This window comes from Hemitrygon akajei, chromosome 26, assembly GCF_048418815.1.
Source record: "Hemitrygon akajei chromosome 26, sHemAka1.3, whole genome shotgun sequence".
Classification (NCBI taxonomy): domain Eukaryota; kingdom Metazoa; phylum Chordata; class Chondrichthyes; order Myliobatiformes; family Dasyatidae; genus Hemitrygon; species Hemitrygon akajei.
In genome coordinates this window covers 10,278,240-10,301,276 of record NC_133149.1, presented here as the reverse complement: position 1 = coordinate 10,301,276, position 23,037 = coordinate 10,278,240, and the positions used below count along the sequence as shown (strand labels likewise).

Sequence of the window (23,037 nt, the reverse complement as noted above, 5' to 3'; positions counted from 1 at the left end):
GTAGGGTGGTGGGCGAATGGGGTGAGGGCAGATGTGCGGGAAATGGGAGAGATGCGTTTGAGAGCAGAGTTGATGGTGGAGGAAGAGAAGCCCCTTTCTTTAAAAAAGGAAGACATCTCCTTCGTCCTGGAATGAAAAGCCTCATCCTGAGAGCAGATGCGGCGGAGACGGAGGAATTGTGAGAAGGGGATAGCATTTTTGCAAGAGACAGGGTGGGAAGAGAAATAGTCCAGGTAGCTGTGAGAGTCTGTAGGCTTATAGTAGATATCAGTAGATAAGCCGTCTCCAGAGATGGAGACAGAAAGATCAAGAAAGTGGAGGGAGGTGTCGGAAATGGACGAGGTAAATTTGAGGGCAGGGTGAAAAGTTGGAGGCAAAGTTAATGAAGTCAACGAGCTCTGCATGTGTGCAGGAGGCAGCGCCAATGCAGTCGTCAATGCAGCATCTGCAGATTTCCTCTGTTTGCTTTTCAATATTCAACAGTTTTAAATGAGACCCCCTCCCCCACTTCATTCTTCTGCATTCCAGCAAGTACACTGTACAGGCCCTGAGCCATCAAATGCTCCTCATGTGTTAACCCTTTTGTTCCCAGAATCATTCTTGTGGACCTCCTCTGGGCCCTCTGCAATGCCAGCACATCTTTTCAATCCAGGGTAATTCAGCAAATGCTGGAAACCTAAGGTAAACATCAGGAAACATTCTCTGTAGCAGGAATATTAGGTGGATTGATTGTGTAAGATGAAGGCTAATAAACCCAATCAGAGATTCAAAGGAAATCTCTTCATCCAAAGAGCAGTCGGAATGTGAAATCCACTCCCATGGAGAATGGTTGAAAAATATAGAAGAATTTAAGGGAAAGAAACACAAAATGCTGCAGGAACTCAACAAGTCGGGCAGCATCCATGGAGGAGATGAAGGGTCTCAGTGTAAATGTTTATTCCTCTCCATAGGTGAGACCTGACTTGTTGAGATCCCCCAGCACTTTTTGTGAGTTGCTCAAGATTTTCAGCATCTGCAGAATCTCTTCTGATTAGAATTTAAGAGAAGTCCAGATAAACAAATAAAAGAAAGGGCAATAAAGCTGATAGATTTGGATGTGCAATGATAGGGGAAATCTCCAGTGGAGCTAAATAGCCCATTCTATGCCACAGAGTCTATGCAATCTTATTTGTAATCAAATCTCATTTATATCAGTCATTCATGAAACAAAGTCTATTTTAAAAGAGTTCCTATATTCAGTGTTCATTTTATTAGGAAACTCCTGTACCTAATAAAGTGGCCACTGAGTGTTTGCTCATGGTCTTTTGCTGCTGTAGCCTATCCACTTCAAGGTTTGATGCGTTGTGTGTTCAGAGATGCTCATCACTTGGTTATTTGAGTTACTGTCGCCTTCCTGTCAGCTTGAACCAGTCTGGCCATTCTCCTCTGACCTCTCTCAGTAACAAGGCATTTTTGCCCACAGAACTGCCACTTTCTGGATTTTTTTTTGTTTTCCATACCATTGTCTGGAAGCTCTAGAGGCTGTTATGCGTGAAAAATCACAGGAGATTTTCAGTTTCTGAGGTACTCTGTCACCAAAAAAAATCATTCCATGGTGAAAGTCACTTAGACATTCTAATGCTTGGTCTTGACCATGTCTGCAGGCTTTTATGCATTGAATTGCTGCCACATGATTGGCTGATTAGATATTTGCGTTAACGAGACCATATACAGGTCACCACCATTACCTGTAAATAAAGTGGCCACCGAGTGTATGAGGCAATGCAAACTCCAAATTCAATAGATGCAGTTTCTATTTATTTATTTAGTGGGGCTGAGTTACAGAAGACAAATAAATGCATGACTAATTCTGAGCTCTTACCAGTCTCCAGGCATAATTGACAGGGAAGTCACTCAATCAACTGCATCTGCTACAGGTGAGGTAGTTGTCAGTTTATATATTGAAACACAACGAGATTTAGAAGGCTGAATTGTGTCTATATGATGCTCCATTAGAAAGAGTCAAAGTATTCAAGTTTTTAGGTGTTTGGCTTGATGAAAGACTTACTTTGGAGGTTCATATAGATAAAACAATTGGAAAGTGTGAGAAAGTTTTAAATGTTATGAGAAGTATTGCTGGATGTGACTGGGGAACAGGGCGGGAAACTATGTACTTAATATATCTAGCTATGATTAGATCAGTAATTGATTATGGTTGTAATGCTTATGGTTCCGCTGCTACGGCAGTGCTTGGAAAATTAGACACTGTGCAGTCCAAAGCACTTGGACTCTGTTGTGGAGCTTTCAGAACAACATCAGTCCATGTATTATGTGTGGAGATGGGAGAAGCGCCTCTACATTTAAGATGAGTTAAGTTGGGCCTGCGGTATTGGGTAAAACTAAATGGCTTCAATCGCAGCTGTCCATCAAAATGTCTTTTCCAGGAGACGTCGGAGCGCCAAAGTAGAATTTAAAGATATTCATTTTTAGATTTGGTTAATATCTGGGCTGTGAAATTGAAACTGATTGAGGAAGACATAGCTGACCAAATTTGCTTGCCACCCATTCCTTTTTGGCTTTTGCCAGAACCAGAAGTTCACCTATTCCTCCTTTCTCAGCTTCAAGGAAGCAGAGGAATTTCAACAGCGTCGATCATAAATGAATATTTAAATAATAAGTGGGGATCTTATCTGAAGATTTTTAGTGATGGTTCAGTGGACCCAGAGAGCAGTAAGGCAGGATTTGGGATGTACGTGTCTCAACTTGGAGTTGAGATAGGTCACAGGGTTTCAGATGGTGTTTCTGTCTTTGCAACAGAATTATTAGCAATCCTCTGGGCCTTATGATGGATAGAAGACTCTCGACCATGCAGGGTTATCATCTGTTCGGATTCTGCTGCTGCCTTAGAGGCTATAAAAGGGAATAATTCAAAAGCTCATCTTGACATAGTTATTGAGATTCTCTTAGTTTTGTTTAGAGTAGGGAAGATGGGTTGTGAAGTTAAGTTTACATGGATACCTGGGCATGCTGGGATGGGGGGAAATTACATTTTGGATGACATTGCGAAGTCTTCCTTTTAGAGTGGGCAAGTAGGGATTAGAATACCCCTAGGCAGAGCAGAATTGAGAAGTAGGATTTTAAAAAAGAGACAGAGAAGAAATGGCAAGAGGATTGGAAAAATGAATTAAAGGGAAGGCATTTCTTTTCTAGTCACCCTCTAGTTAAAAAGGTCTCAGACTGTTGTTCTTTAAATCGTAGAGATATGGTGAAATTAACAAGTCTTAGGTTGGGCCATTGTGGGCTAAACTATTATTTAAAGATAATAGGAAAACATCCAACTGGATGATGTGACTGTTGTAGTCCAGAGACAGTTCAGCATGTTTTGCTGAGTTGTAATTGATATAAAATTGAATGAATATTGTTCAAGAGGCTGTCTGACTTAAATGTATTTTGTTTTTCTATTAAATCTTTGTTTGGCCACCAAGAGAACCACCATCTGATTGAAAAGTTTATTATTCTGTTTCTACGTGCGACGAGTTTATATTTGAGAATTTGAGTTTCTTGAAATTCTGTAATTAATTGTACATCCTATGGAGGGCAGTAATACGCCTAGATGCGTCTAAACTGCTGGAAATAGAAGGAGAAGAAGAAGAAGATGATGATTTAGAAGGCTTCCATCTTAAATTAGCTCCCCATCAACAGTGCTATTGGTTTTAATAAGTGTTATACAACACTACTTAAGGCATTGTCTATGAATGTAAGAGTGAAAAGACATTCTTGTAAAATATTTTTATATTATGAATAAACTTTATTCTGAGATATATATAAAATCTCAGACCTACTGATTAACTGGATCAGCAAATTTGTGGATGACACCAAGATCGGGGGTGTAGTGGACAGCGAGGAAGACTATCAGAGATTGCAGCAGGATCTGGACCAGCTGGAAAAATGGGCTGAAAAATGGCAGATTGAACTTAATGCAGACCGAGTGTGAGGTGTTGCACTTTGTAAGACCAACCAGGGTAGGTCTTACACAGTGAATGGTAGTGCACTGAGGAGTGTGGTAGAACAAAAGGATCTGGGAATACAGGTCCATAATTCATTGAAAGTAGTGGCATAGGTAGATAAAGAAAGCTTTTGGCACATTGGCCTTCATAAATCAATGTATTGAGTACAGGAGATGGGATGTTATATGGTTTATTTGGAGTACTTGGTGCAGTTTAGGTCACCTACCTACTTGAAAGATGTAAATAAGATTGAAAGAGCACAGAGACATTTTATAAGGTTGTTGCTGGTTCTGAAGGGCATGAGTGTGAAATAAACTGCCAGTGCAAGTGGTGCATGTGAGCTTGAGTTCAATGTTTAAGCAAATTTCGGAGAGGTACGTGAATGAGAGGGGTAAGGAGGGCAATGGTCCCAGTGCAGGTTGATGGGACCAGGCAGTCTAAATAGTTCGGCATAGACTAAATGAGCTGAAAGGCCTGTTTCTGTGCTGTACTTTTCTATGACTCTATGACTAATGTGGCTGTCCATGACCTCCTCTACCACGAGTTGTGGCAAGACTTCATATTCTGCCTTGGTGGTCTTGTTGGTCTAACAGAACGAACATCAAATTCTCTAACTTTCAGTCACCACTCCCCTCTGCATCTACCTTATTTTTTTCTCCTAGATCCCACTGACTTCTGTCACCCTAATTCTTCTGCCCTTACTGGTTCCCTTCCCCTCCTCAGTCACATGTCCCTCCTCTTTATTCCAAGCTCCACTATCCTGTCCTATTAGATTGCATCATCTTCAGCCCTTTGCCTCTTCCACCTATCACCTCTCAGCTTCTTGCATCTCTCCTCTCACCCTCACCTTCCTAACACCTCCCTCAGCTGGATCAACCTATCACCCTGCCATCTCTGGCTCTACCACTTCCCTCGACCTCTTTATGATAGCCCTCTCCTCTTTCTTTCTTTCTGGCCACCTGGGTTCCTCCCGCTTCTTTGAATGTTACTCAAGACTAGTTGTAGAGTGATGTAGATGGTGGGACGTCCAAGTGCGATCACATCACCAATAGATGGAGAATCCAACTAATTGCTGTAAAATCACCCATCATAATGGATAGATTGTGATTTGAGGTAGGTAGGTTCTAGAATGTGATCAAGGAGTTGGAAGAAGAGACAGGGTGGATGACAGAAAATTAATGGGCTCACCAATAATAGAAATGAGAAGTCCATCAAACTGAGAGGTGTGTAAACCAAAAGGACATACAAAAGAAGAAAAGAAAAATCAGTGAATACTTAATTAGATAAAAACAGACACAATATCAAAAGTAAGGAACAATAGATTGAAAATAAATGCATTAATAAATCAATAGGCTGTGTGTTTGAGAGTCCAGGGACAAGGACTGAGGTTGGAGGCCTATGTGTGTGAGGGTGTGAGAGAGTGGGAAAAGACGTGGTGATGTTGTTGTTTTATTTTGTTCTGTCGCTGTTGCTGCCACTGTCTGTGTTGTTAGAGACATTAAAGAGGATGATGTCTTGGTTTGGAGGCTTACATGCCTCAGTGACCTGGAGATCTATGTTGGGTGGAGTCAGAGTCTTGTGCTTTGGCTCTTGATAAGGTCACCCATGCCAAACAGGTCAAAGGGTAGATCCTGGACTAAGAGAGGTTGTCTGGTTGAGGGGTTCATCTCAGAGCTAACAAAGCTAACTGGTCAAAAAATTGTTACAGAAAAAGCAAAAAGATTCCTTCTATGTGGCCAAGGACAGAGAGAGATGGAGTATGTTCATTGCTGTCTTTGATGCCAGTGGTGTAATGGGAAATTAATTAATAAGGTAGGCATGTGGATTATAGAAGAATGGAGGGAGATGTAGGAGGGAAAGGTTCAATAAATCTTGGAGTAGGTTAAAGGGTTGGCACAACATCATGGGCCGAAGGGCCTGTGCTGTGCTGTAATATTCCATGTTCCGTATTCTATGCTCTGTGTTGTGTTGTGTTAAACATGGTCAGAGTGCTATATTGGCACTCGAATACATGGTGATGCCCACCAGCACATCCTTGGATGTGTTGTCTGTTAACACAAACGACCCATTTTACTGTATGTGTCAATGTAAATGTGATAAATAAATTAATCTGAATCTAAATGCAGAGAAATTCCTTGTGAATAGGACTTGTAAGCCTGAACTTATTATAAGAATGGCTCATCTGAGGAATATTGTCCCTAAGCTCATCAGGAAAGTAGTCCCTTAATCCCTGAGACAAATATATTGAATCTAGCTGTTACAGGAGCAGGTTAATACATTGGTGAACTGAAGCAGGCCACAGTGAATGAGCTTTCTGATGAAGACATTGATGCTCCTGTCAGGAATCACTCTCCTCATACAGAGCAGGGCAGAGCTGGATCATGATGTAAACAAGAATGCCATTGTGGATTCCAAACATGAAAAAACCTGAAAAAGATGTCAGATATTTGATTCAGATTCAGCTTTATTTATCACATATACATTGAAACATACAGTAAAATGCATCCTTTGCATTAACAACATCCAAGGTGGTGCTGGGGTCAGCCTGTAAATATGAATATAATATAATTTAATATATTACTGTATATTTTATAATGTGAATATTATACAAAAGATAAACTACAGTACTGTGCACCTTAGGCACACATATATAGCTAGGATGCCTAAGACTTTTGCACAGTACTGTAGTAATTTTATGTATTGCACTGTACTGCTGCCACAAAAAAAACTAATTTCATGGCAAATGTGAGTGATGATAAATCTGATTCTGATATGGGTCTCTATTGTGGACAGAGAGTGAGAAGGGGGCAGGGAGAGGGGAATCATGGTTGGGAAAAGGGGAAAGGGAGAGGGGAGAGAATGGGGAGTACCAGAGAGACATTCTATAATGATCAATAAACCAATTGTTTGGAATCAAATAACAACCTTGACTGGTGTCTCAGGGCTGGGTATGTCTGCACCCGCACCATCCACCCCTGGCACTCACCCATGTGGCAGTGCTCCACCGTCACCATTCCCAACATCCTTTGCTCCCACCAGAGTTACAAACTCGCTCTCTGCTCCACATTGACAAGTACAGTACTGTGCAAAAGTCTTGGATACCCTAGCTCTATATATGTGCCTAAGACTTTTGCACAGTACTGTATATTATCTCAAATTGCATAAACATGCTACATTAATGTGTGTTAGAGTTTCTTTCATAACCACATAAACATAACTTATAACCTGAATCAAAACTCTGATGATGGTGAAAATCTAAAGGATATGAATGTGCTTGAAATTCTCAGCCGGTCAGGCTGCAGTGATAGGGAGAGAAACACCATTAACCATTATAATCAAGTAATAACATGTGCTGGAGCTTGAAATGTTCATTCTCATGCCCTTTTCTGCTTAAGGGCTTCAATCCCAAACCAAATTCCTCACAATTCTTGCCTAAAACAGCTGGTCACAATGAATTCATTTCTTCCTCCATTGGTTTCATTCAGTGGCCTCTCCGGATCTGGGTGGCCTGTTACTTTTTGTGCGAGGGAGAGGTTGTGGGTGTTTGGGGTTTGTAAGTTTTTGTTTTCAGCTTTTTGTGTGTGGGGGCGGGGAGGTGATGTCTTTCTTTCAACTACTTATATGTCTTTCTGTATTCTATGGCTACTGGAGAAGAGACTAACTTCAGAGTTGTATTCTACAAACATAACAAAATGGACCTTTGACCCTTTGGCCCATAAACACTACCTCAATGTTTTATTTGTATTTTTACACTGCTTATTTAATTTAACTATTATATATGTTTGTGTGTGTATATATATATATATAAATTCACATTTTTTCTCTACTATTTTTATGTATTGCATTGATCTGCTGCTGCTAAGTTAACAAATTTTACAACATGTGCCAGTGATAATAAAAATGATTCTGATTCTGATCCTTTCTCTGTAGCTGTTACACTTTATTCTGAACTCTTTATTTTTCCCTTCTGTACTCCCTCAATGTATGGAATGATGTATCTCAACAGCAGGCAAAAAATAGGTTTTCACTCTATCATGGTACATGTAACAATGATAAACCAATTTCCAATTACCAACTTCTTCCAAGAGTTCACTCAGGACTAAAACGCATATCACCAGTGTTTCTGCCAAGCATCAGTTCAGAGTAACATCTAAGATTCTTGGAGCAAAATCTGTCATCTCATGGGTTTTCTCCAGTTTCCACTCACATTCCAAAGACATACGTGCTAGCAGTTTAGTTAGTCACATGGTGGCGCAGGCTTGGGCCAGTAGAGCGTGTTACTGAGATGGAAATGTGCTCAATGGTGGGGAGGGCTTTACCCATGATGGGCTGGGATGCATCAGCTACATTTTGGAGTCTTTTCCGTTCAAGGGCATTGGTGTTCCCATACCAGACTGTGATGCAATCAGTCAGTATACTCCCAATCACACATCTATAGAAATTCATCGATTTTTAGATGACATACCAAATCTGTGCAAACCTCAAAGAAAGTAGAGATGCTGTGCCTTCTTTGTAACGGCAGTTACTTGCTGGACCCAGGAGAAAAACTGACATGATAATGCTGAGGAACTTAAAGTTGTTGACTCTCTCCAGTAAGTAAGTAAATAAGTTGATAGGTAAGTAAATGATAAACAAACAAAAAAAACTGAGTATTTAAAATATATAAAATCATATAGAATTATATATGTATATAATTATATATATCACAGCAGTTATGATATATACTGTACTATACGGAGGAGCAGATAGGGAGGCAGATTCTGGAAAGGAGCAATAACAATAGTGTTGTTGTGATGGGCGATTTAAACTTTCCTAATGTTGATTGGCATCTCCTTAGAGCAAGGGGTTTTGATGTGGTGGAGTTTGTTAGGTGTGTTCAGGAAGGTTTTCCTGATGCAATATGTAGATAAACCAACTAGAGGAAAGGCGGTACTTGATCTGGTATTGGGAAATGAACCTGGTCAGGTGTCAGATCTCTCAGTGGGAGAGCATTTTAGAGATAGTGATCACAACTCTATCTCCTTTAACATAGCACTGGAGAGGGATAGGAGCAGACAATTTGGGAAAACATTTAATTGGGGTAGGGGGAAATATGATGCTATTAGGCAGGAACTTGGGAACATAAATTGGGAGCAGATTTCCTCAGGGAAATGCACGGCAGAGATGTGGCAAATGTTCAGGGAACATTTGCATGACATTCTGCATCGGTATGTTCCATTGAGGAAGGGAAAGGATGGTGAAGTTAAAGAACCATGGTGTACAAAGGATGTAGAAAATCTAGTTAAGGAGAAAAGCTTACGAAAGGTTAAAGAAACTAGGTACTGATAGAGCTCTAGAAAATTACAAGGGTGCCAGGAAGGAGCTTAAGAATGAAATTAGGAGAGCTAGAAGGGGCTATGAAAAGGCCTTGGTGAGCAGGATTAAGGAAAACCCAAAGGTGTTCTACAAGTACGTGAAGAACAAGAAGATGAGCCGTGTGAGAACAGGACCATCAGGAGTGAGGAGTGGAAATGTGCGTGGAGTCGGAGGAGGTAGCAGAGGTACTTAATGAATAATTTGCTTCAGTATTCTCCAGTAAAAAAGACCTTGGCAATTGTGGGGATGACTTACAATGGACTGAAATGCTTGAGTCTATAGCAATTAAGAAAGAGGATGTGCTGGAGCTTTTGAAAGGTATTAAGTTAGATAAATCATTGGGACTAGACGAGATACCCCCCAGGCTACTGTGAGAAGCAAGGAAGGAGATTGCTGAGCCTCTGACAATGATCTTTGTATCATGTCCACAGGACACACAAAGCTGCTGTGCAGGTTGACAGTATTGTTAAGAAGGCGTATGGTGTGTTTTTCTTTGTCAACCATGAGATTGAGTTCAAGAGCTGTGAGGTAATGTTACAGTTATATAGGACACTAGTCAGACACCACTTGGAGTACTGTGTTCAGTTCTGGTCACCTCACTACAGGAAGGATGTGGATACTATAGAGAGATTGCAGAGGAGATTTACGAGGATGTTGCCTGGATTGGAGTGTGTACCTTATGAGACTAGGTTGAGTGAACTCCGCCTTTTCTCCTTGGGGCAATAGAGGATAGTGTATAAGATGATGAGAGGCATGGATTGTGTGGATAGCCAGAGGCTTTTTCCCAGGGCTGAAATGGTTAACAGTAGGGGGCATAGTTTTAAGTTGCTTGGAAGTAGGTATAGAGGGGATGACAGAGGTACGTTTTTCACACAGAGTAGTGGGTGCATGGAATGCACTGCCGGCAATGGTGGTGGGGGCAGATACAATAGGGTCTTTTAAGAGACCCTTAGATAGGTAGATGGAGCTTAGAAAGATAGAGGGCTATGCAGTAGAGAAATTCTAGGCAGTTTCTCGAGTAGGTTACATGGTTGGTGCAACACTGTGGGCCAAAGGGCCTGTAATGTGCTGTAGATTTCTAATATCAGCCAGGGCTTGAAGAATACTAGTAATCACTTTCCAGCAGAATATGAGGCAATTTCAACATTTATACGAATGTGAGATAGCACATTAGGAGTAATAATTGAGAGACCAACTGTGGAAATCAAAGCAATTGGAATGGGCCATTCAGGAAGGTAAAACTATTCAGAGTTAGTACTTTAACGAACTGAAAAGAATTCATCTGTTAATCTTATTGGTTGAAAATATCAGTTGAACACTCTGACATCACATGCCAGCATTCTATTCTGAGTATAAGTGTCAGAATTTAAGGCTTTCTTTTGAGAATGAGATACCCAGTTTTGTCACTTTGATGACACATACACTGTCACTCTCCACCATTTCATTAAACACACTTTTTCTTTTCAGGATCCACTCACACCAAAAGGAATTTGCAGAGCTGAAAAATTATAATCCAGGCACTGGAGAGAGGAAAGAAATTAAAGCCACAGTGCTGAGAACTTGGCAAGACTGGACAGATCAGCCAAAAGTGTCCTGTCAACGAGCATTGAGAATTATATAACTCCACAGCAGAAAAGCCACTTGCAATCTATTCTTTAGTTGTTTTCCAGCTGGAATAGTCACAATGATTTACTCCTATCAGGTTAGTTTTCCTTTGATGTAACTTTACTAAATCCCACTGTTATGAAAAGGCTTAGGAAATAAACATCCCACGATCCACAAAGTACAATTCGTCAAATCATTTTAATCCAAGTTAAATTTTGCAGGGTAAAGAAGGCCATATAGGTTCAGGAAATATGACAGAAAATGTAAATTTCCATTACTGTATTTCTCTCTGAGGAAGATGGATAGTTGTTTAGCCTCAGAGAACATACTGTTCTTGTACATCAGGCACTAAATGCATTTTGAATACTTGCACAACGCTCTCCATTATCTCTTATAGAGGAGTCATAGAACACTACAGCACAGAAACAGGACCTTCAGCTCATATAGTCTATGTTGAACTATTAATCTACCTAAACCCATCGGCCTGCTCCCAGACCGTAACCCTATGTACCTCTCCCATTCATGTACTTATCCAAATTTCGCTTAAATGTTGAAATCAAACTCAAATCCACCACTTCCGCTGGCTTGCTATTGTGTCAGCGGTCAAGGTACTGCTTGGAAATAACAAGCAATGATTGTTATCAAGGTTGAATATTTGTCTTTAAGACCATAAGATATAGGAGCAGAATTAAGTCATTCAGCCCATCAGGTGTGCTCTGCCATTCTATCGTCACTGATTTATTATCCTTCTCAACACCACTCTATGAGTCTTCTCTCCGTAATCATTGACATCTTTAATAATCAAGAACCTATCAACTTTGGTTCTAAGTATCCCCAATAACTTGGCCTCCATGGCCTCTGTTGCAATGAATTCCACAGACTCATCACCACCAGGCTAAAGAAATTCCTCTCTTAGATTCAGTCACTTGGCATTCAAGATGAGGTTGTAAATTGGCTTTGTGGGAGAAGCCAGGGAGTGGTAGTAGATGGTTGTCTCTCTGACTGGAGGCCTGTGACTAGTAGAGTGCCACAGGGTTCGGCGCTGGGTCTGTTGTTGCTTGTCATCTATATCTGAATGATGATATGGTTAACTGGATCAGCAAATTTGCAGATGACACCGAGTTTGATGGTGCAGTGGACAGCAAGGAAGCCTATCAAAGCTTGCAGTGGGATCTGGACCAGCTGGAAAATGCGTTCAAAAATGACAGATGGAACTTAATGCAGACAAGTGTGAGGTGTTGCACTTTGGTAGGACACAGTGAACGGTAGGGCACTGAGGAGTGCAGTAGAATAAAGGGATCTGGGAAAACAGCTCCACAATTCATCAAAGGTTGAGGCACAGGTAGATAGGGTCATTAAGGAAGCTTCTAGCACATTGGCTTTCATAAATCAAAGTACTGAATACAGGAGTTAGGATGATATGCTGAAGTTGCTTAAGATGTTGTTGAAGCATAATTTGGAGTATTTTGTGCAGTTTTGATCAGGAAAGATGGATATTAGATTGAAAGAGTACAGAGGAATTTTACAAGGAATTTGCTGGGTCTGGGGGCCCTGAGTTATAAGGAAAGATTGAACACTTAGAACTTTATTCCCTAGATGTAGAAGATTGAGGGAAGATTTGATAGAGGTATACAAAATTATGAGGGATATAGATAGGGGTATGGCAAGCTTTTTCCATTGAGGTTGGGTGGGACTACAACGAAGTCATGGGTTAGGGGTGAAAGGTGAAAAGTTTAACGAGAACATGAGGGGAAATTTCATCACTCAGAAGTTCGTGAAAGTGTGGAATGAGCTGCCAGCACAAGTGGTGGATGTAATTTCAATTTCAACATTTATGAGAAGTTTGGATAGGTACATGGATGGGAGGACTATGGTCCAGCTGCAGGTTAATGAGACTAGGCAGTTTAAATGGTTTGGCATGGACTGGATGGGCCAAAGGGCCTGTTTCTATGCTATAGTTTTCTATGACTGCTCATCACTGTTCTAAAGCGACGTCCTTCTACTTTAAGCCTGTGCCCGCAGGTCCTACACTCCCCCCACTATAGGAAACATCTTCTCTACATCCGCTCTATCTAAACTTTTTAATATTCAATACATTTCAATCAGATCCCCTGTCATTCTTCTAAACTCCAGTGAGTACAGGCCCAGAGCCATCAAATGCTCCTCATATGTTAACCCTTTCATTCCCAGGACTGTTCTTGTGAATCTCCTATGAACCCTCTCCAATGCCAGCACATCTTTTCTTAGATAAGGGGCCCAAAACTACTCACTATAACCCAAGTGTGGTCTGACCAATGCCACACAAATCTTCAGTTTTAACCAGAGTCTCCCATAAGCAACTGGCATTCCAAAGTTCTTCACAGTCAATGAATACTTCTGAAGGCTTTCATGGTTTAGTACAAGGTAAGGTAACCAATTTCCTTACACCTGCATTAAGCCTAACTTCATGCTAACACCTCATCTGTACAGTGCGCACTTGTAGCCAAAGTTGATTTTATCAGAATCAGAATCACAATCACCTTTATTATTACTGACATAACTGCCCTGAAATTTATTGATTAGCAGCAGCAGTGTATTGCAATGCATAAAAAAATTACTTTACAGTACTGTGCAGAAGTCTTAGGCACATATATATAGTTAGAGTGCCTAAGACTTTTGCCCAGTACTGTAGTAATCTTATGTATTGCACTGTACTGCTGCCACAAAAAAAAACAAATTTAATAACATGTGAGTGATGGTAAACCTGATTCTGATATGGGTCTCTACTGTGGATTGAGAGTGGGAAGGGGGCAGGGAGAGGGGAATCATGGTTGGAAAAAGGGGAAGGGAGAGGGGAGAGCGCGGGAAACACCAGAAAGACATGATCAGTAGCCCAACTGTTTGGAATTAAGTGACCTTTCCTGGTGTCTCAAGGCTGGGTGTGTCTGTACCTGCAACACCCACCCCCCCGACACTCTTTCTCTGTCATCTGTCTCACACCCCTCCTGTGGCAGGCGCTCCACCCTCACCATTCCCAACATCTTTTGCTCCCGCCAGATTTACAAACTCATTTTCCTCTCCACATTGACAAATAAAGTGCAAATAGAGAACAAAATCATAACGTGGTGTTTGTTGGCTTGTGGGCCATTGAGAAATCTGATGGTCGAGAGGAAGAAGCTGTTCCTAACATGTTGAGGCTCCTGTAACTCCTCCCTGATGGTAGCAATGAGAAGAGGGCATGTCCTGTATAGTGAGGGTCCTCAATGATTGTCATATACACAAGAACAGGCATGCACAGGTGAAATGAAAAACTTACTTGCAGCAGCATCACATGCAAACAGCATCAGATACACAATAGTTGTAGTATTGTGGACTATTGGGTCCAGTCCAGCAAGTGATTTCAGTGAAATTATGCAGATTGCAAATTTTTTTTTACTCATCTCTTCCTGGACTTGTAGGACCTTTACAAGAGGGATGGGTTACACAAGAGAGACACATGTAATGAGCTCTCCGGGCCTATGTGGGGCACCAGAGAGCATTGGGCTCCAAAGTTTTTTGAGTACCTGAATTGGTTAATTGTTGTTTAGCAAGAGTCATTAATCATTTAGAGTTTCTTATGTTATTCTCGAGCGACTCGCTATGCGGTTTCCTAGTGTTTTCGGTTTAAGCTTGTTGAGGTTATTTTGATAGGCTTGGGAATTCCATGTTATTTATATTGTTTAAGTGGATGCCCGATTAGTGTTAATCACTTGGGTCCGAGTTTTGAGAATGTTCTGTTAGAAATTTTTATACATAAACCTAGCTGCCAGCTCTTCATTGGAGTCTGTCTTTCCTCCGCACTTGGGCTCCAATATTGCCAGTGCACATCGTGACAGCACCAGTCTCCTAGCAGAAAGGTTTGCTAATGCTCAAGAGGGTTTCAACTGGTGTGGCAGAGAGCTGTAACCGTAGCACTAAGAGGAGAAGGTAGAGTAAGTCCAAGAGTAAGAACTGACATGGCATAGGTAATGAAGGTGGTAGGACTAATGCTCTTAGGTATATTTATTTTAATGCATGGAGTCCATGGATTAGTTCCTGATATTATGATATGCAGCCCCCTCCCCGGCCCGTATGTGAACCTGGCGGGTTAGCTGACTCCACTAACAGCTGTGTGACTCAGCGGTGAGAAGGCCACCTTTCACAAGCAATATACATCTAGGGTCAGTATGATTTGGGATTCAACCAAACAGGAACATCATGATGCTCCGATTAAAGAAACCTTGATCTGAGTGAATACCATGTAAATACTACCCTCCCACAATTGTCGGTTGGCAAGAAATAACAGATCGTACACCGCATAAAGTTATAAAGAAAGTACATTTACTAATTTCAGCTTCATCGAACAGTTACTAGGGAAAAGAAAAGGGCCCTAGATAAACCATTACAGATAATTACAGATTTATTATTACAGATAAACCAGTCCAAGGTGTACATAAAGTTGGAGTTCAAACTGGAGTTGTCCACTCACGCACTGGATTCACAGTCTCTATGAAAGCATCTGCCACATTCTGAACCGCTCAAAATCCATCTTGAACAAACTGGCTCTCTCTTGGGAGTATTGGCCCTTCCTCCTTGGAGTCATTGATCTGTACAAAGCACTTTGTGCAACGGGGACTTGCCTTCCAATGGCATTCTGAGGCATCTTCCCTTCTGTCCCCCTTCATACCTCCTGCCAAAAGCCCCCGAACCCAGGCTACTGTCCATCACAAATCTCTCTCCACCCCACCCTCTCAATTCCTTTCTCCCGATTCCACCACCCTGACTGGCCAACACATAATTCCCAAGTTGAACAGCAGGGCTACTTATCTTTAGCCAAAACCAAAACATTCTACTTGCAGGACACACTGCTTTTGCAGAAAACCGCTAAATTGAAATACCTACAGCATAGCAGTAGAAATCTTAACCAGGTCATTACGGATATTATGGACATCACTGTGACTTGGCTGAGACAAGGGCAGGACTGGTAGCTCAAGGTTCCGGGGCACAGATGGTTTAGACATATTTATTAGTTCATTCTTCATGTGCTGTGTCCTATCACATGTGCGGTAAGGGTTTGTCCATGACCCTGATTGTTGTTGGCAAATTTCTCCATTGAAGTGATTTGCCCTTGCCTTCTTCTGGGAGACAGCTACCTGGCGTTTGTGGTTGCATTACCAGGACTTGCAATATGCACCAGCTGCTCTCATGGATTCACGTGACCCTGATCGAGGGGGGGAGGGGGGGCTAAGTGGGTGCTACACTTTGCCCAATGGTGATCTGCAGGCTAGCGGAGGGAAGGAGCGTCTTGCACCTCCTTTGGTAGAGATGTACTATATTTCCACCCCGCCACCCATTTTAGACATGACAGAGAAGTGAGGGAGTAGCATTGTTGTTTGGAGATAATGTCACAGTTCCACTGAAGGAGCTGTTCCTGTGCTGTACTGTTCTATGCTCTTGTTTGATGTTCTTTCCCCACTCTCTGAGGCTGACACATGTCCTTAGTGGTATGTACCAGACCAGCAGCAGCGTCTTCTCTCCTGCTCCTGAAATTTGTTCCCATTGATTTCAGTGGAAATGGATTTTGGAAACAGTCTGATACACAGCCTCTGCTCTTTTGCACATTAAACACAATCAACTGAGGATGAATATTTTTCAAAAACAATTAGATTTCAACTATAAATAGATGTCAATATTAGACCTGCAATGGTGGACCACCAGGGAACAGTACATGTCGTAAATTGCCATGCTTAGGAAGTTGATGTCATCTCTTACCACTCACCCCTACAGGATGGGAAATGGGGAAATGTTGATCCTAACTGTATACAGTCAGTACCTACTGAACTTCAACATCATTGAGGCTGTTTGGGATTATCTGGAGAGGCAAAAGCAAGTCAGACAGCCAAAGTCTGCAGAACAGTTGTAGCAAGTTCTTCAAGATGCTTTGAGCAACCTCCTAGCCGATTTTTTAATAAAACGGCATAACCGTGTACCTAATGATGCAGTTTTAAAGGCAAAAGGATGGTCACAATAGATACTGATTTGATTTAGTTCTTTTACAGTAATTTTTTTGATACTTAGAAACTTTTTTGATACTTAGAAAAGTGTGTGTACTTCAATGCAAGAAGCATCAGGAACAAAGGTGATGAACTGAGAGCTTGGATACATAAATGGAATTATGATGTAGTGGCCATTATGGAGACTTGGCTGGCACCAGGGCAGGAATGGATTCTCAATATTCCTGGATTTCAGTGCTTTAAAAGGGATAGAGAGGGGGGGAAAGGGGAGGAGGGGTGGCATTACTGGTCAGGGTACTATTACAGCTGCAGAAAGGGTGGGCAATGTAGCAGGATCCTCTTTTGAGTCAGTATGGGTGGAAGTCAGGAACAGGAAGGGAGCAGTTACTCTACTGGGGGTATTCTATAGGCCCCCTGGTAGCAGCAGAGATACCGAGGAGCAGATTGGGAGGCAGATTTTGGAAAGGTGCAAAAATAACAGGGTTGTTATCATGGGTGACTTTAACTTCCCTAATATTGATTGGCACCTGATTAGTTCCAATGGTTTAGACGGGGCAGAGTTTGTTAAGTGTGTCCAGGACGGATTCCTGTCACAGTATGTTGACAGGCCGACTAGGGGGAATGCCATACTAGATCTAGTATTAGGTAACGAACTGGGTCAAGTCACAGATCTGTCAGTGGGTGAGCATCTGGGGGACAGTGATCACTGCTCCCTGGCCTTTAGCATTATCATGGAAAAGGATAGAATCAGAGAGGACAGGAAAATTTTTAATTGAGGAAGGGCAAATTATGAGGCTATAAGGCTAGAACTTGCGGGTGTGAATTGGGATGATGTTTTTGCAGGGAAATGTACTATGGACATGTGGTTGATGCTTAGGGATCTTCTGCAGGATGTTAGGGATAAATTTGTCCCGGTGAGGAAGATAAAGAATGGTAGGGTGAAGGGACCATGGGTGACAAGTGAGGTGGAAAATCTAGTCAGGTGGAAGAAGGCAGCATACATGAGGTTTAGGAAGCAAGGATCAGATGGGTCTATTGAGGAATATAAGGTAGCAAGAAAGGAGCTTAAGAAGAGGCTGAGAAGAGCAAGAAGGGGGCATGAGAAGGCCTTGGCGAGTAGGGTAAAGGAAAACCCCAAGGCATTCTTCAATTATGTGAAGAACAAAAGGATGACAGGAGTGAAGGTAGGACCGATTAGAGATAAAAGTGGGAAGATGTGCCTGGAGGCTGTGGAAGTGAGCGAGGTCCTCAATGAATACTTCTCTTTAGTATTCACCAATGAGAGGGAACTTGATGATGGTGTGGACAATATGAGTCAGGTTGAAGTTCTGGATCATGCTAATATTAAGGGAGAGGAGGTGTTGGAGTTGTTAAAATACATTAGGAGGATAAGTCCCCAGGTTGATTCAGTGGTAAGGAAGGCAGATGCAATGTTAGCATTCATTTCAAGAGGACTAGAATACAAAAGCACAGACATAATACTAAGGAATTATAAGACCGTACTTGGAGTATTGTCCCTTATTGAAGAAAAGGTGTGCTGGCATTGGAGAGAGTCTAGAAGAGATTCACAAGAATGATCCCAGGAATGAAAGGGTTAGCGTTTGATGGCTCTGGGCTTGCACTCACTGGGGTTTGGAAGAATGGGGGGATGTTATTGAAACCTATGGAATAATGAAAAATCTGGATAGAGTGGATATAGGGAGGATGTTTCCTTCAGTGGGGGAGTCTAGAACCAGAGAGCACAGCCTCAGAATAAGGCAACGTTCATTTAGAATGGAGATGAGGAGGAATTTCTTCAGCCAGATGGTGGTGAATCTGTGGAATTCATTGCTACAGACGGCTGCACAGGCCAAGTCTGGGTATATTTAAGACGGAAGTTGATAGGTTCTTGATTAGAAAGGGCATCAAAAGTTACACGAAGAAGGCAGGAGAATGGGGTTGAATGGGATAAATAAATCAGCCACGTTGGAATGGCAGAGCAGTCTTTTGGGCCAAATGGCCTAATTCTGCTCCAATGTCTTATGGTCTTATGATCTAATTGTCTCATTAAAATTGTGTTCAGTATCAGTGCATCAATGTACACTCAGTGGCTACTTTATTAGGTATATTTATACACCTGCTTGTTTATGCAAATATCTGATCAGCCAATCATGTGGCAGCAACTCAATGCATAAAAGCATGCAGACATGCTCACAAGGTCCAGTTGATGTTCAGACCAAACATCAGAATGGGGAAGAAATGTGGTCAAAGTGACTTTGACCATGGAATGATTGTTGGTGCCAGATGGGGTGGTTTGGGTATCTCAGAAACTGCTGATCTCCTGGGATTTTCACACACAACAGTCTCTAGAGTTTACAGAGAACAGTACAAAAAATATCAAAAAATAAACATCCAGTGAGTGGCAGTTTTGTGGGCAAAAATGCCTTGTTAATATGAAAGGTCAGAGGAGAATTACCAGATTGGTTCAAGCTAACAGGAAGGTGACAATAACCCAAATAACCAGGTGTTACAACAGTGGTGTGCAGAAGAGCATCTCTGAATTGGCAACATGTTGAATTTTGAAGTTAATGGGTGACAGCAGAGGTCCGCAGGAGGAACCTGGTAAAGTGACCACTGAATGTATATACCACATTATTCCTTTCATTTTTCTGCCTGAACACTGCTTGGACAAAACAAAGCATTGTCTGGTTAGGATTGTGTTGCATATCAAATCACCAGTATAACATAGTTATCTATACAAGTGACAAAATTACTGTTAAAAATTAATCCTTTTGCAAGCTAACTGAGGGAGTTGGTGAGGATGCTATTTATTGCTCATGAAAGTTTATTTATTGTCACTGAAAAGCTGTGCCATTTAGTGATCACTTAAAGGGTTTGGACTTGTGGGATCCTGATGCCTTGTGATCCAAAGCTTCTTCGGAAGTCAAGAATGAGGCATAAAACATGTTGTTTAGCTCGTTTTGTGAAGCATTACAAGAGAAATAAGGAAGAAGCAGAGGCGTTGAGAGAAACAAAGGGCAAAGAAGATTAAAAAAGTAGTCATGGTCTTCTCATAACAGAAAATTCCACTGATAATGGATAACCAATAAGATAGGCAGATTCATGTAAAATGACACTCGCCACTGAAACCAAGAATTTTCCAGAAAAGTACAGAGGCAACTGCGCCACAATTACTGGAAAATTTACTGAATACTCACACAAGACCTTAACAGCATAAGTCATAGGAGCTGAATAAGGCCATTCAGCCCATCTTGTGTACTCCATAATTCCACCATGGCTGATTTATTAACCCTTTCAACCACATTCTCCTGCTTTCTCCCTGTAACATTTGACATCCTTACTAATCAAGAACCTATCAACCTCCACTCAATGACTTGGCCTCCACAGCCATCTGAGGCAATGAATTCCACAGACTCACCACCCTCCAGCTAAAGAAATTCCTCCTCATCTCTGTTTTAAAGGGACGTTCTTATATTCTGAGGCTGTGTGCTCTGGTCCTAGACTCCACCACTATAAGAAACATCCTCTCCACATCCATTCTATCCAGGCCATTCAAGGTGATTATATAAAAATGCAAACAAGCGTAAGAATATTAAACTACAAGAAAAATAACAATTCTACACCCCAATCCAACAGACTGGAGCCATACTTAATTTTGTATGTGAATGGAGAATTGAAAACAACTTTCCCTCCTCAAAGACACCGGAGAGCTACATCATTTTGCCCTGCCTTAATCGGGTGGCATGACAGCTTAGTGGTACTTAAAAACTGTTCAATCTAAGCACAGTGCAGTGTCTAACGGCCACATAACTTCATAAGACTGACACTAGTTAGAAACAGTTTGGCAAGAGCCTCCTGTCCCAATTAAACAGCATGGTGTCCCAAATAAACAAAGGGAATCCCAACCATTTTCTCGATTAGTTTTCGTTTTTTAAGAATTGCCCCAATAAGCGGCTGCCCCGATTAACCGATGGACCAATTAACTAGAATCCACTGTATTTGGATCCTTATGATACAACTAAATTTGTCAGGCACAAACAATCGTTCCACAGTCAAAGTCGCTTAGATCACATTTCTTCCCCATTCTGATATTTGGTCTGAACAACAACTGAACATCTTGCCCATGTCTGCATGCTTTTATGCATTGCGTTTCCACCACATCATTGGCTGATTTGATATGTACATTAATGAGCAGGTGTACAGATGTACCTAATAACGTGGCCACTGAATATAGGTCTAGTGTTGAAGAAAATCAGTAAAGATGCAGATCTATCACTGCACACTAAGCTTGAAAGGGCTTTCCTGAGAGAGGAATCAGACTTGGCTCTCTTGTTTCCACTTGAAAGAATAAGAATTTATTGCCATTGTGGCAATAAATTTGGTCAGGTGACAGATCTCTTGGTAGATGAACATTTCAGACACTGACAACTCGTTGACCTTTACCATAGTCTTGGAGAGGTGGGCTGACAAGTGGCAGATGGAGTTCAATCTGGAGAAGTGTGAAGTGCTTTACTTTGGAAGATCCAACTTGAAGGCAGAATACAGGATTCTTAGCAGAGTGGAAGGGCACTCTGCTTATCCTGGGGGGGTCTAAGTCCATAGATCCCTCAAAGGGGCTGCACAATTTGATAGGGTGGTTAAGAAGGCGTATGATCTATTGGCCTTCATTAGTCACAGGATTGAGTTCCAAAGTCATGAGGTAATGTTGCAGCTCGAGCTAATGTATTTTTCTCAGGGTGGAAATGGCTAATACGAGAAGTCATAATTTTAAGGTGATTGGAGGAAAGTATAGGGGGTAATGTCAGAAGGTAGGTTTTGGTGGAAGCGTGAAACAAGCTGCCAGGGTTGGTGGTAGAAACATCTACATTAGGGGCATTTAAATGTAGGGCTCTCTGTGCCATTAACTGTGGTGTTAACTGTTCAGGCTAACAAAATGGCTTCTCTGTATTGTTATGAAATGGCTTCTCTGTAATGTTACAATGCTGTAATGGTTTTCTGTGCCTGGTATGTTTGAATTATAACTGCAGATAAGGGGGAACTAACCAATGGAGAATTGTTATGCTATCTTGTATGTGTGAGCTGAGCGGGAGTTTGCGGTCTTTTTCGGGAGACGAGCGAGGAGGACGGATGTGTGAGGAGCGGACAGTGGTTCCAGGGCGGCGGATACTGGACGTCGGCGGTTCGGACGGTGGCCAAAGGCTCGGAAGGTTGTTGTGGATGGAACCGGAGGCATGAGCTCCAATGTATTAAAATATTATGTGCACAAACTGATAAACTTACTGATTTGGCACCTTTAGGTTATCTGTTTCACTAACCCATTACTAAGAAATAACTATAAAGTTGCAATTATTTACTCACCTTTGGCGTATTGTCTGATATTTGGGTTGCGCGTGTGTACTTGGGGGGGCATTACACTGTATTTACATTGAAGTATCGCACTATTGGTGGGGCGATGGCGGTTCACCCTAGGCGAACGGGGGTAAATTGGGGGCATGGATGCTACATAAGAAACTTTAAGATAGGCACATGGATGAAAATAAATGGAGGGCTATGTGGGAGGGAAGGGTTAGATTGGTCTTGGAGTAGGTTAAAAGATTGGCACAACATTGTGGGCTGGATGGCCTGTATTGAGCTGTACTGTTCTAGGTGCTAAACCTGGCATGAAAACATTACCTTCTGTTCCTGTGTGACACTCAATAACTTATCTCCCATCATTAAAAATTACTTATATTTTCAGGTTCACAGGTTCATTCAAGTGGGAAATATGGACAGAGCTATCGCTGCTTCTAGGATCACCAAGTTGATAAACATAATTGGAACCACAATGGGATTAATGACCCTTTCTGTCCTCCTGATCGGTATTACTATTGTTGGTCTGAGATTGATCAATTACCGACGTTGAAAAGGATGATGTAGAAGACTGATGTTTGTACCAGGTTTACACAAAGTAAATGAACGTTTCAGAATACACTCTGTTTTGTTTCCTTTATTCAATGGTGTGTGGCACACTTCAGTCATTCTTTTCCTTTTTATATACAAACATAATTATGTGTACAACTATTACAATGACGATATCTGTT

General features: G+C 41.6%; 1 long non-coding RNA gene across 1 annotated transcript; it reads left to right on the top strand.

The window, feature by feature from the left end:
- Nucleotides 1-1,886: 1,886 nt before the first annotated feature.
- On the top strand, nucleotides 1,887-22,801 carry LOC140716670 (uncharacterized). Its single transcript, XR_012096341.1, has 3 exons — nucleotides 1,887-1,916; nucleotides 10,809-11,043; nucleotides 22,695-22,801. It is a non-coding gene; the product is annotated as an uncharacterized lncRNA (long non-coding RNA).
- The last annotated feature ends 236 nt before the right edge of the window (nucleotides 22,802-23,037 follow it).